This window comes from Pseudophryne corroboree, chromosome 4 (genome assembly GCF_028390025.1).
Source record: "Pseudophryne corroboree isolate aPseCor3 chromosome 4, aPseCor3.hap2, whole genome shotgun sequence".
NCBI lineage: Eukaryota > Metazoa > Chordata > Amphibia > Anura > Myobatrachidae > Pseudophryne > Pseudophryne corroboree.
This window is the reverse complement of record NC_086447.1, coordinates 135,462,276-135,477,834: the sequence shown is the minus strand read 5'-3', so window position 1 is coordinate 135,477,834 and position 15,559 is coordinate 135,462,276.

Here is a 15,559-nt window from a genome sequence, read left to right as displayed (position 1 = left end):
AGGAGTGGCACTGCAGTGTCACGCAGGATGTCCCTTCCAAAAAACCCTCCCCAATCAGCACATGATGCAAAGAAAAAGAAAAGAAAAAAGAGGTGCAAGATGGAATTATCCTTGGGCCCTCCCACCCACCCTTATGTTGTATAAACAAAACAGGACATGCACACTTTAACCAACCCATCATTTCAGTGACAGGGTCTGCCACACGACTGTGACTGATATGACGGGTTGGTTTGGACCCCCCCCAAAAAAGAAGCAATTAATCTCTCCTTGCACAAACTGGCTCTACAGAGGCAAGATGTCCACCTCATCTTCACCCTCCGATATATCACCGTGTACATCCCCCTCCTCACAGATTATCAATTCGTCCCCACTGGAATCCACCATCTCAGCTCCCTGTGTACTTTGTGGAGGCAATTGCTGCTGGTCAATGTCTCCGCGGAGGAATTGATTATAATTCATTTTAATGAACATCATCTTCTCCACATTTTCTGAATGTAACCTCGTACGCCGATTGCTGACAAGGTGAGCGGCGGCACTAAACACTCTTTCGGAGTACACACTTGTGGGAGGGCAACTTAGGTAGAATAAAGCCAGTTTGTGCAAGGGCCTCCAAATTGCCTCTTTTTCCTGCCAGTATAAGTACGGACTGTGTGACGTGCCTACTTGGATGCGGTCACTCATATAATCCTCCACCATTCTATCAATGTTGAGAGAATCATATGCAGTGACAGTAGACGACATGTCCGTAATCGTTGTCAGGTCCTTCAGTCCGGACCAGATGTCAGCATCAGCAGTCGCTCCAGACTGCCCTGCATCACCGCCAGCGGGTGGGCTCGGAATTCTGAGCCTTTTCCTCGCACCCCCAGTTGCGGGAGAATGTGAAGGAGGAGATGTTGACAGGTCGCGTTCCGCTTGACTTGACAATTTTGTCACCAGCAGGTCTTTCAACCCCAGCAGACCTGTGTCTGCCGGAAAGAGAGATCCAAGGTAGGCTTTAAATCTAGGATCGAGCACGGTGGCCAAAATGTAGTGCTCTGATTTCAACAGATTGACCACCCGTGAATCCTTGTTAAGCGAATTAAGGCTGCATCCACAAGTCCCACATGCCTAGCGGAATCGCTCCGTGTTAGCTCCTCCTTCAATGCCTCCAGCTTCTTCTGCAAAAGCCTGATGAGGGGAATGACCTGACTCAGGCTGGCAGTGTCTGAACTGACTTCACGTGTGGCAAGTTCAAAGGGCATCAGAACCTTGCACAACGTTGAAATCATTCTCCACTGCACTTGAGACAGGTGCATTCCACCTACTATATCGTGCTCAATTGTATAGGCTTGAATGGCCTTTTGCTGCTCCTCCAACCTCTGAAGCATATAGAGGGTTGAATTCCACCTCGTTACCACTTCTTGCTTCAGATGATGGCAGGGCAGGTTCAGTAGTTTTTGGTGGTGCTCCAGTTTTCTGTACGTGGTGCCTGTACGCCGAAAGTGTCCCGCAATTCTTCTGGCCACCGACAGCATCTCTTGCACGCCCCTGTCGTTTTTTAAAAAATTCTGCACCACCAAATTCAAGGTATGTGCAAAACATGGGACGTGCTGGAATTGGCCCAGATTTAATGCACACACAATATTGCTGGCGTTGTCCGATGCCACAAATCCACAGGAGAGTCCAATTGGGGTAAGCCATTCCGCGATGATCTTCCTCAGTTGCCGTAAGAGGTTTTCAGCTGTGTGCGTATTCTGGAAAGCGGTGATACAAAGCGTAGCCTGCCTAGGAAAGAGTTGGCGTTTGCGAGATGCTGCTACTGGTGCCGCCACTGCTGTTCTTGCGGCGGGAGTCCATACATCTACCCAGTGGGCTGTCACAGTCATATAGTCCTGACCCTGCCCTGCTCCACTTGTCCACATGTCCGTGGTTAAGTGGACATTGGGTACAGCTGCATTTTTTAGGACACTGGTGACTCTTTTTCTGAGGTCTGTGTACATTTTCGGTATCGCCTGCCTAGAGAAATGGAACCTAGATGGTATTTGGTACCGGGGACACAGTACCTCCAACAAGTCTCTAGTTGGCTCTGCAGTAATGATGGATACCGGAACCACGTTTCTCACCACCCAGGATGCCAAGGCCTCAGTTATCCGCTTTGCAGTAGGATGACTGCTGTGATATTTCATCTTCCTCGCAAAGGACTGTTGAACAGTCAATTGCTTACTGGAAGTAGTACAAGTGGGCTTACGACTTCCCCTCTGGGATGACCATCGACTCCCAGCGGCAACAACAGCAGCGCCAGCAGCAGTAGGCGTTACACGCAAGGATGCATCGGAGGAATCCCAGGCAGGAGAGGACTCGTCAGAATTGCCAGTGACATGGCCTGCAGGACTATTGGCATTCCTGGGGAAGGAGGAAATTGACACTGAGGGAGTTGGTGGGGTGGTTTGCGTGAGCTTGGTTACAAGAGGAAGGGATTTACTGGTCAGTGGACTGCTTCCGCTGTCACCCAAAGTTTTTGAACTTGTCACTGACTTATTATGAATGCGCTGCAGGTGACGTATAAGGGAGGATGTTCCGAGGTGGTTAACGTCCTTACCCCTACTTATTACAGCTTGACAAAGGGAACACACGGCTTGACACCTGTTGTCTGCATTTCTGGTGAAATACCTCCACACCGAACTGACCGAAGAGCTGATTATTTTGGTATTTTCACCTGGCATGTCAACGGCCATATTCCTCCCACGGACAACAGGTGTCTCCCCGGGTGCCTGACTTAAACAAACCACCTCACCATCAGAATCCTCCTGGTCAATTTCCTCCCCAGCGCCAGCAACACCCATATCCTCCTCATCCTGGTGTACTTCAACACTGACATCTTCAATCTGACTATCAGGAACTGGACTGCGGGTGCTCCTTCCAGCACTTGCAGGGGGCGTGCAAATGGTGGAAGGCGCATGCTCTTCACGTCCAGTGTTGGGAAGGTCAGGCATCGCAACCGACACAATTGGACTCTCCTTGTGGATTTGGGATTTCGAAGAATGCACAGTTCTTTGCTGTGCTGCTTTTGCCAGCTTGAGTCTTTTCATTTTTCTAGCGAGAGGCTGAGTGCTTCCATCCTCATGTGAAGCTGAACCACTAGCCATGAACATAGGCCAGGGCCTCAGCCGTTCCTTGCCACTCCGTGTGGTAAATGGCATATTGGCAAGTTTACGCTTCTCCTCCGACAATTTTATTTTAGGTTTTGGAGTCCTTTTTTTACTGATATTTGGTGTTTTGGATTTGACATGCTCTGTACTATGACATTGGGCATCGGCCTTGGCAGACGACGTTGCTGGCATTTCATCGTCTCGGCCATGACTAGTGGCAGCAGCTTCAGCACGAGGTGGAAGTGGATCTTGATCTTTCCCTAATTTTGGAACCTCAACATTTTTGTTCTCCATATTTTAATAGGCACAACTAAAAGGCACCTCAGGTAAACAATGGAGATGGATGGATTGGATACTAGTATACAATTATGGACGGGCTGCCGAGTGCCGACACAGAGGTAGCCACAGCCGTGAACTACCGCACTGTACTGTGTCTGCTGCTAATATATAGACTGGTTGATAAAGAGATAGTATACTCGTAACTAGTATGTATGTATAAAGAAAGAAAAAAAAAACCACGGTTAGGTCACTGGTATATACAATTATGGACGGGCTGCCGAGTGCCGACACAGAGGTAGCCACAGCCGTGAACTACCGCACTGTACTGTGTCTGCTGCTAATATATAGACTGGTTGATAAAGAGATAGTATACTCGTAACTAGTATGTATGTATAAAGAAAGAAAAAAAAACCACGGTTAGGTCACTGGTATATACAATTATGGACGGGCTGCCGAGTGCCGACACAGAGGTAGCCACAGCCGTGAACTACCGCACTGTACTGTGTCTGCTGCTAATATATAGACTGGTTGATAAAGAGATAGTATACTCGTAACTAGTATGTATGTATAAAGAAAGAAAAAAAAACCACGGTTAGGTCACTGGTATATACAATTATGGACGGGCTGCCGAGTGCCGACACAGAGGTAGCCACAGCCGTGAACTACCGCACTGTACTGTGTCTGCTGCTAATATATAGACTGGTTGATAAAGAGATAGTATACTCGTAACTAGTATGTATGTATAAAGAAAGAAAAAAAAACCACGGTTAGGTCACTGGTATATACAATTATGGACGGGCTGCCGAGTGCCGACACAGAGGTAGCCACAGCCGTGAACTACCGCACTGTACTGTGTCTGCTGCTAATATATAGACTGGTTGATAAAGAGATAGTATACTCGTAACTAGTATGTATGTATAAAGAAAGAAAAAAAAAACACGGTTAGGTGGTATATACAATTATGGACGGGCTGCCGAGTGCCGACACAGAGGTAGCCACAGCCGTGAACTACCGCACTGTACTGTGTCTGCTGCTAATATATAGACTGGTTGATAAAGAGATAGTATACTCGTAACTAGTATGTATGTATAAAGAAAGAAAAAAAAACCACGGTTAGGTCACTGGTATATACAATTATGGACGGGCTGCGGAGTGCCGACACAGAGGTAGCCACAGCCGTGAACTACCGCACTGTACTGTGTCTGCTGCTAATATATAGACTGGTTGATAAAGAGATAGTATACTCGTAACTAGTATGTATGTATAAAGAAAGAAAAAAAAACCACGGTTAGGTGGTATATACAATTATGGACGGGCTGCCGAGTGCCGACACAGAGGTAGCCACAGCCGTGAACTACCGCACTGTACTGTGTCTGCTGCTAATATATAGACTGGTTGATAAAGAGATAGTATACTCGTAACTAGTATGTATGTATAAAGAAAGAAAAAAAAACCACGGTTAGGTCACTGGTATATACAATTATGGACGGGCTGCCGAGTGCCGACACAGAGGTAGCCACAGCCGTGAACTACCGCACTGTACTGTGTCTGCTGCTAATATATAGACTGGTTGATAAAGAGATAGTATACTCGTAACTAGTATGTATGTATAAAGAAAGAAAAAAAAAACACGGTTAGGTCACTGGTATATACAATTATGGACGGGCTGCCGAGTGCCGACACAGAGGTAGCCACAGCCGTGAACTACCGCACTGTACTGTGTCTGCTGCTAATATAGACTGGTTGATAAAGAGATAGTATACTACTAATATTATATACTGGTGGTCAGGTCACTGGTCACTAGTCACACTGGCAGTGGCACTCCTGCAGCAAAAGTGTGCACTGTTTAATTTTAATATAATATTATGTACTCCTGGCTCCTGCTATAACCTATAACTGGCACTGCAGTAGTGCTCCCCAGTCTCCCCCACAATTATAAGCTGTGTGAGCTGAGCAGTCAGACAGATATATAATATATATAGATGATGCAGCACACTGGCCTGAGCCTGAGCAGTGCACACAGATATGGTATGTATGTGACTGAGTCACTGTGTGCTGTGTATCGCTTTTTTCAGGCAGAGAACGGATTATAAATAAAAGTGGTGGTCACTGGTCACTATCAGCAAAACTCTGCACTGTACACTACTGAGTACTCCTAATGCTCCCCAAAATTAGTAAATCAAGTGTCTAAACGGAGAGGACGCCAGCCACGTCCTCTCCCTATCAATCTCAATGCACGTGTGAAAATGGCGGCGACGCGCGGCTCCTTATATAGAATCCGAGTCTCGCGATAGAATCCGAGCCTCGCGAGAATCCGACAGCGTCATGATGACGTTCGGGCGCGCTCGGGTTAACCGAGCAAGGCGGGAAGATCCGAGTCGCTCGGACTCGTGAAAAAAAACATGAAGTTCTGGCGGGTTCGGATTCAGAGAAACCGAACCCGCTCATCTCTAGTGGCAAGGAACGGCTGAGGCCCTGGCCTATGTTCAAGGCTAGTGGTTCAGCTTCACCTGAGGATGGAAGCACTCCTCCTCCTGCTAGAAAACTTAAAAGAGTTAAGATGGCAAAAGCACAGCAAAGAACTGTGCATTCTTCTAAATCACAAATCCCCAAGGAGAGTCCAATTGTGTCGGTTGCGATGCCTGACCTTCCCAACACTGGACGGGAAGAGGTTGCACCTTCCACCATTTGCACGCCCCCTGCAAGTGCTGGAAGGAGCATCCGCAGTCCAGTTCCTGATAGTCAAATTGAAGATGTCACTGATGAAGTACACCAGGATGAGGATATGGGTGTTGCTGGCGCTGGGGAGGAAATTGACAAGGAGGATTCTGATGGTGAGGTGGTTTGTTTAAGTCAGGCACCCGGAGAGACACCTGTTGTCCGTGGGACGAATATGGCCATTGACATGCCTGGTCAAAATACAAAAAAAATCACCTCTTCGGTGTGGAATTATTTCAACAGAAATGCGGACAACTGGTGTCAAGACAGCGGAAGCAGTCCACTGACCACTAAATCCCTTCCTCTTGTAACCAAGCTCCTGCAAACCACACCACCAACTCCCTCAGTGTCAATTTCCTCCTTAGACAGGAAAGCCAATAGTCCTGCAGGCCATGTCACTGTCAAGTCTGACGAGTCCTCTCCTGCCTGGGATTCCACTGATGCATCCTTGAGTGTAACGCCTACTGCTGCTGGCGCTGCTGTTGTTGCTGCTGGGAGTCGATCGACATCCCAGAGGGGAAGTCGGAAGACCACTTGTACTACTTCCAGTAAGCAATTGACTGTCCAACTGTCCTTTGCGAGGAAGATGAAATATCACAGCAGTCATCCTGCTGCAAAGCGGATAACTCAGGCCTTGGCAGCCTGAGTGGTGAGAAACGTGTTTCCGGTATCCACCGTTAATTCACAGGCAACTAGAGACTTGATTGAGGTACTGTGTCCCCGGTACCAGATACCATCTAGGTTCCATTTCTCTAGGCATGCGATACCGAAAATGTACACAGATGTCAGAAAAAGAGTCACCAGTGTCCTAAAAAATGCAGTTGTACCCAATGTCCACTTAACCACGGACATGTGGACAAGTGGAGCAGGGCAGACTCAGGATTATATGACTGTGACAGCCCACTGGGTAGATGTATTGCCTCCCGCAGCAAGAACAGCAGCGGCGGCACCAGTAGCAGCATCTCGCAAACGCCAACTCGTTCCTAGGCAGGCTACGCTTTGTATCACCGCTTTCCATAAGAGGCACACAGCTGACACCCTTTTACGGAAACTGAGGAACATCATCGCAGAATGGCTTACCCCAATTGGACTCTCCTGGGGATTTGTGACATCGGACAACGCCACCAATATTGTGCGTGCATTACATCTGGGCAAATTCCAGCACGTCCCATGTTTTGCACATACATTGAATTTGGTGGTGCAGAATTATTTAAAAAACGACAGGGGCGTGCAAGAGATGCTGTCGGTGGCCCGAAGAATTGCGGGCCACTTTTGGCATTCAGCCACCGCGTGCCAAAGACTGGAGCACCAGCAAACAGTCCTGAACCTGCCCTGCCATCATCTGAAGCAAGAGGTGGTAACGAAGTGGAATTCAACCCTCTATATGCTTCAGAGGATGGAGGAGCAGCAAAAGGCCATTCAAGCCTATACATCTGCCTACGATATAGGCAAAGGAGGGGGAATGCACCTGACTCAAGCGAAGTGGAGAATGATTTCAACGTTGTGCAAGGTTCTGCAACCCTTTGAACTTGCCACACGTGAAGACAGTTCAGACACTGCCAGCCTGAGTCAGGTCATTCCCCTCATCAGGCTTTTGCAGAAGAAGCTGGAGACAATGAAGGAGGAGCTAAAACAGAGCGATTCCGCTAGGCATGTGGGACTTGTGGATGGAGCCCTTAATTCGCTTAACCAGGATTCACGGGTGGTCAATCTGTTGAAATCAGAGCACTACATTTTGGCCACCGTGCTCGATCCTAGATTTAAAACCTACGTTGTATCTCTCTTTCAAGCAGACACAAGTCTGCAGAGGTTCAAAGACCTGCTGGTGAGAAAATTGTCAAGTCAAGCGGAACGTAACCCGTCAACATCTCCTCCTTCACATTCTCCCGCAACTGGGGGTGCGAGGAAAAGGCTAAGAATTCCGAGCCCACCCGCTGGCGGTGATGCAGAGCAGTCTGGAGCGAGTGCTGACATCTGGTCTGGACTGAAGGACCTGCCAACGATTACTGACATGTCGTCTACTGTCACTGCATATGATTCTGTCACCATTGAAAGAATGGTGGAGGATTATATGAGTGACCGCATCCAAGTAGGCACGTCAGACAGGAAAAAAAAGGCAATTTGGAGGCCCTTGCAGAAACTGGCTTTATTCTACCTAAGTTGCCCTCCCTCCAGTGTGTACTCCGAAAGAGTGTTTAGTGCAGCCGCTCACCTTGTCAGTAATCGGCGTATGAGGTTACTTCCAGAAAATGTGGAGAAGATGATGTTCATCAAAATGAATTATAATCAATTCCTCCATGGAGACATTCACCAGCAATTGCCTCCAGAAAGTACACAGGGATCTGAGATGGTGGATTCCAGTGGGGACGAATTAATAATCTGTGAGGAGGGGGATGTACACAGTGAAAGGGGTGAGGAATTGGACGATAAGGAGGAGGTGGACATCTTGCCTCTGTAGAGCCAGTTTGTGCAAGGAGAGATTGATTGCTTCTTTTTTGGTGGGGGCCCAAACCAACCAGTCATTTCAGTCACAGTCGTGTGGCAGACCCTGTCGCTGAAATTATGGGTTCGTTAAAGTGTGCATGTCCTGTTTATACAACATAAGGGTGGGTGGGAGAGCCCAAAGACAATTCCATCTTGCACCTCTTTTTTCTTTCATTTTTCTTTGCATCATGTGCTGTTTGGGGACTATTTTTTTGAAGTGCCAGTCTGCCTGACACTGCAGTGCCACTCCTAGATGGGCCAGGTGTTTGTGTCGGCCACTTGTGATGCTTAGCTTAGCCATCCAGCGACCTTGGTGCACCTCTTTTTTTCTTTGCATCATGTGCTGTTTGGGGACTATTTTTTAAATCAGCCATCCTGTCTGACACTGCAGTGCCACTCCTAGATGGGCCAGGTGTTTGTGTCGGCCACTTGGGTCGCTTAGCTTAGCCATCCAGCGACCTTGGTGCAACTCTTTTTTTCTTTGCATCATGTGCTGTTTGGGGACTATTTTTTAAATCTGCCATCCTGTCTGACACTGCAGTGCCACTCCTAGATGGGCCAGGTGTTTGTGTCGGCCACTTGTGTCGCTTAGCTTAGTCACACAGCTACCTCATTGCGCCTCTTTTTTTCTTTGCATCATGTGCTGTTTGGGGACTATTTTTTTGAAGTGCCATCCTGTCTGACACTGCAGTGCCACTCCTAGATGGGCCAGGTGTTTGTGTCGGCCACTTGGGTCGCTTAGCTTAGTCACACAGCTACCTCATTGCGTCTCTTTTTTTCTTTGCATCATGTGCTGTTTGGGGACTATTTTTTAAATCTGCCATCCTGTCTGACAGTGCAGTGCCACTCCTAGATGGGCCAGGTGTTTGTGTCGGCCACTTGTGTCACTTAGCATAGTCATCCAGCGACCTCGGTTCAAATTTTATGACTAAAAATAATATTGTGAGGTGTGAGGTGTTCAGAATAGACTGGAAATGAGTGGAAATTATGGTTATTGAGGTTAATAATACTATGGGATCAAAATGACCCCCAAATTCTATGATTTAAGCTGTTTTTGAGGGTTTTTTGTAAAAAAAACACCCAAATCCAAAACACACCCGAATCCGAGAAAAAATTTCAGGGAGGTTTTGCCAAAACGCGTCCGAATCCAAAACATGGCCGCGGAACCGAATCCAAAACCAAAACACAAAACCCGAAAAATTTCCGGTGCACATCACTAGCCCAGAGTGCAGTATACAGTCAGTACTTACAGGGCCGCTGTGCTCAGTTGGCTGCAGTGCTCACCTCTAACTCCTTTCCAGAAGGAAGGTTTGGGGGAAGGTGGGAGGGGAGCAGATGAAGACTGCTGTGACTTTGTAGTCTTGTCCTCGCTGTGTGTAGTGTTACAGAGGCAGCGCGCAGCCATTTGCAGAGACATCCCTGCCCACTCCTGCCCTTCACATCCAGCTTCCACTATCATCTGGACTACAAACCGGTAAAAGACATGGAGGTGTATAGTAGGAGACCTTCTGTATTGGACACTGTTCCTCTTGATGGACGCAGCAATGATAAAAAAAAAAGTGATGGGCTATTGATTAGCCAATTACTTTACTCACAATGACGCTCCATCCAATATTTATTCATTGCTACACACAGTAAACCGTCTCCACTTTCTGTCCTGCTCCAACCAGACCCACAGATTCATGATTCCTGCAGGAAGTAGGAGGAGATGGGTAAAAGTTGCAGGATCACTATTGGAATTCATAGCTGTAGCTGAGACAAGGAAAGTGACAGGCCAGTCGATTTATGCTCACCCGTGCAGGCTGAAACAAGGTTTTAAATGTAGATGATATGTAGAGGTGTCCTCCATTATGTCCTCACCTGAAAGGCATGTCTACCATTCATGACACAGGCAGCTGAACTCCCAAGCACAATGTAGCTGCCTTTCATTTTCAAAGAAAGTCAATATTGCTTGAACAAAATCATTAGGATCAGGATGCTGAGACTTATACCACTTTCACACTTAAAACTCAGCTCCAACCCAGGTCACTGAACATGTGGTTGGAGCCAGCTTGTAGGTTACTTATGCCTATCACATCGGCAGATGGACCTGGGTTATTCCTGAGACGGCGCCATTCACACCAAACCCGTGTCTTCCAGTGACCCAGTTCTTTTCCCTCTAACATTGGACGCTTGGAGACGATGTCATCTCCAAGCGCTACTGAGACCGCCAATCAAATCCGTTTAGGCCTGGGTCATGCATTTGATACTGAAGGCAACCCAGGTTGGACCCTGAAATAACCCTGGTATCAACCAAGGTCAAGGCTCTGGCAATTTGGACCCAGGTAAACCCTTTCACACTGAGCCAAGACCCGAGTCACCCAGCTTGCCCCAACAATATCCCTGTTTTTTTTGCTCAGTGTGAAGGGGTATCATTTTTATCTCTCTCCAAGGCTTAAAACAGTAAATAGACCCCTATGGCCCAGATTTGTCAAGCCTTGGAGAGTGTTAAATTGCACGGTGATAAAGTACCAACCAATCAGCTCCTAACTGTCATTTTTCAAACACAGCCTGTAACATGGAAGTTAGGAGCTGATTAGGTGGTATTTTATCAGCGTGCAATTTATCACTCTCCAAGGCTTGATAAATCTGGGCTTATATCTGAAGGCCTGAAGTCTAGGACAAGAAGTACAGGTATATACAACAACAGCATTGCTCATTATTAGACTGAATGTTATTATTGATTTATTGTGGATTGACTGATACTGACTTGACTGGGGTAGGCAACATCTCTCTTCCGGGTCGAACACAGTAGTAAGCATATGCATTAAATGCTGAAACTCTGATCAGTACCTGGGACAGGGTGCGCCGGTGGCGGCACAGGGTTACAATTGTCCCAATAAGCAGTGCTGCAAAAGGGGACAATATCCCCTGCTTGGCCAATCCATCAAGCCCTGGCTCCAGTAAATTAAAAGCCTCTCCCCCCACCCCCTCAACACCCCTGTATTTGAGTACTAGCACCTAATCATAGCAAAAAAAGCATTGGGCACAACCTCCTAAGTTTGCCCGTAACTTTGCACAGAAGAACACTAGAAAACAAGATAGTGCATTGCCCTGTGCTATGCACCATTAGACAAAGAAGATTTCTGAAGTTTATTTTCCTTTATTTAAATACTGTATGCACCATATCTGACATTCCTTCATGTGATTGTGACTTAATCCAAAAAGTACCTACTGGAATTATCTTCTTACTAATAATAGTATTCTGTTACCAAGAAAGTTGACAAACTCAAAACAAGGACATTACGCTGGAGTCTGCCAATAAGTTTAACTTAATTTCTCTATATTTGGCAAAAATTGAGCTGCAGCTGGAGATGATATGCTGAGCTAAATAACTGCAGAGACAAGTGCTCCAAAACAGCAATTATTAAGCTGTGCTGCAATGTGTAAGATTAGACTTTTTATTTATGTTATGTGAGATGAACTATAGTACGTTATGGCTGATCTTATGTCATGATAACATTTTTGGAAACAAATTAAAGTGTAATAATTCTGCAAAGAGATCAGATTAAAATGAAATAGTCATAATTATTCTGAACATTAATCATCTATTACACAAGAATATTGCAAATTATTCAATAACTATTAATGCTCTTCATGTTTAGGTAGAATGTGGTGAGATAGCAACAGCCTTTCATGAAGAAGAATCCAAGGATCAGTGGCAGCACTGACTGTAATATATTTTTCCATGCTTCAGCATATCGGAAGAAAAGTAGGGACAACCAACAGAATGTGCCTGCTGAAGTCTCTCCTACTGTGAACACCAAGAAGAAGAATTTCTGTGTAGCTGTATGCGGATGGTAGACGTTGCATCATTGCCGTCCACTTGTTATACAGGAAGTGTTTGTTATACAGCAATTGCCTCTGCAGACATATTATTGTTCATCATGTATGCAGCTAGTAAAGACATACTTCTGCAGCTCTCCACAGTCTTGTGGTGATTTGCACATAGACCACATTACATAGTATCAGAAGTCTGACTGAGATGGCACAAAGTCTCTGATGCATAGATCTGCCTGTTTTTGATGATACTATAGTTCAAGCCTGGCTAACCTGTTGCTGTCCAGCTGTTGTGAAACTACACATCCCAGCATTCCATGCAAGATTTTTAGTATTCCTTAATAGCAAAACTGTGGCAAGGCTTGCTGTGACTTGTAGTTCCCCAACAGCTGGAGAGCCACAGGTTGGCCAGGCCTGCTATAGTGGACACATAGCTGAAGTTCAAGAAGGAATGGCGCGAATACTGCTGTTCCCAGGATCTAATCAAAAAAGATACAGGCACACATTATATTCTGCTCAACCTAGCTGGTGCTGAAGCTGTTAACAAAGAGACACTTTTGTCTATTTGGAGGGGGCTGATAAAGAGGACCCCACACACACTAATATAAAAGTTTGATGATATATACTTACCAGTGAAAAATATTATAATGGACAGACATGCTTTTGACACTGCTGTGCAGAGCCTCTCTGAGAGTGTTCTGCCTTCACTATGATGTTTCTTCAACCAAATTCAGACAGACAGCATAACCACCTCTACTTTTCAATAATCCCAATCATATATGATGATCTGAAGAATGTTTTTTCTTATGCAGTAGAGGAAACTGGCATAACTGTAAAAATACAAATGATGAAATGCCATTACAATGAGCATATTGATAATGCAATGCAAACATATAAACATAACATGCAGTATGCAAACAGTAAGGCATGCAATATGTATAAACATGAACAAGGTATTGTATACAAATAACATGCTGAAAACAATACAGAGGACCAGCAGCAGTGTAAAGTTATACAGCCAGTATACATAACTGTCAGATTTATGGTGGCAGATTTGAGGGTCAGAGTTTCTTACCATCGGATTCTATGCTGAGGGTGAGCACATGTGTGATGTCTGAGACTATGAGGGGAGTAAAAATGGCTGCTCCTAGTTTCTTTTACCCAGAATACACCACATATGCAAATAACATGCTGAAAACATACAGAGGACCAGCAGCAGTGTAAAGTTATACAGCCAGTATACATAACTGTCAGATTTATGGTGGCAGATTTGAGGGTCAGAGTTTCTTACCATCGGATTCTATGCTGAGGGTGAGCACATGTGTGATGTCTGAGACTATGAGGGGAGTAAAAATGGCTGCTCCTAGTTTCTTTTACCCAGAATACACCACATAACTAGCTACAGTGGCCCGTGAGGTTCACAATTAAGCTACTTCTGTCCTTGACACTAAATGATGCTGATGGAGTAAATGAATGTAAACAGAAATAAGATGTACTGTATATGCTGAAGGCATGACATATAAGTCATAAACTGAAGGCATGCCAGAGAGTATCCATTCATATGCTGACAGATTAAAATTAGCAAAAAATTTGATTATGGGGCATTAGCAAGTGAGCTCATCAGAATAGGATTGTATGTGGAACTTATAATGTTATTAACCATGCACATTTACTTTGTGAGATGGAATTAACACTGGACATTGCTATACACATACAGTATACATGCTACATGAGCAGTCTAAGAAAAGTGCAATGGAGTTCAAAGTAGAGTCAAACACAGTGTTTGTGACCTGAGGGCTGAAAAGGCTGAAATATTTACCACCATAATAGGCAAATAATGACAACAAAATAAAAATTGACCAGTGTAATGTAATTTTATGTAAACTCCTCCAGAGTACAAATCCAAAACCTATTGCCTGTTCTTACACTGCAAATCTTGTTGTTTACAGTGGGCAGGTATTCAAGACCATGGGCGTGGCCACATTAATATTCACAAACTTCCCACTGCACTTTCACACAGTATACATTAATGTCAAACCGCTAATAGGTTTGCTGGACAGCAAAAAACTGGGGTGAATAACTTTAAATGCTGATGTGCAATTGTGCATGTCATTCAACAGATGTTGAAGAGTTGAAAGGTTTTGCTGATCTGTTCAATTGTAATATCATTGATAAACTTCCAGGGATATCCTTGTGAGATCATTGTGGATGACATCCTTGTTGGTAGAACATGACATTTGCCTCCACAAGGTCCTCCAAAGAATCAGTGAATCTGCATACAGTTAAACCCTGACAAGTAAGCATACAGAGGCAAATTGTCACGATCCGGGTATCTGGACGCCATTTCTTACCCATCAGATGCCTCCTAAGGCTGGCTCAGCGCTCCAGGACCGGATCCCATCTGTTATCCTAATGTTCACATTCCTGCATCCTCTCCTGTCTCTCTGAGACGCTGTCACAGTGGCGCCTTATTGCATCTGGCATGGCGTCTCCCGCGGCCTCCGCCGCCGTCCCTGGGCTTCTGCATGCAGAGTGTCAGAGTGGCGATTGCGTCAGCCGCGGCCTCCGCTGTGTCCGCGTGGTTGGATGTGCACTTGTCAGCCTGGCGTCTCCTGTCTCCGGTGGCCGGCGCCGCCATTGCTGTTTTCATTGCCGCATGGATTGCGGGCCAGGCTTCGCTCCGGGTGTCTGCATGGGCGCAGCCATCTTGGATTCTGTCAGCTGATCATTTCCTCCAATCTGTTGTCAGTATTTTTAATCTGCATAATTGCCAAGCCAATCCCTTCCTTGCTGCAGGTATAAATACACTGTGCCTGAGCAAGGAAGGCGTCAGTGCTTTGGTTGTCAAACCTAGTTCCTGTTTGTCTCTCTCCTGTGATTGTCTTCCAGGTTCCAGCTCCTGTCTCAAGACTTCCACCATAGAGACCCGCACCAGCATTCCACCTGCGGTGTAGCCTGACTCTCCAACCCATTGTGGATTCATCTGTTTCCAGCTACAACATTACCTGCTTCCAGCTCAGCTTCCAGCAGAGTACAGCTTCCCTTAAAGGGCCGGTGTCCTTTCTACACTTTACCACTCTCCACCGGTATTATTATTTCTCCGCTCTCAAGTTCTACATTTCAGTTCATAT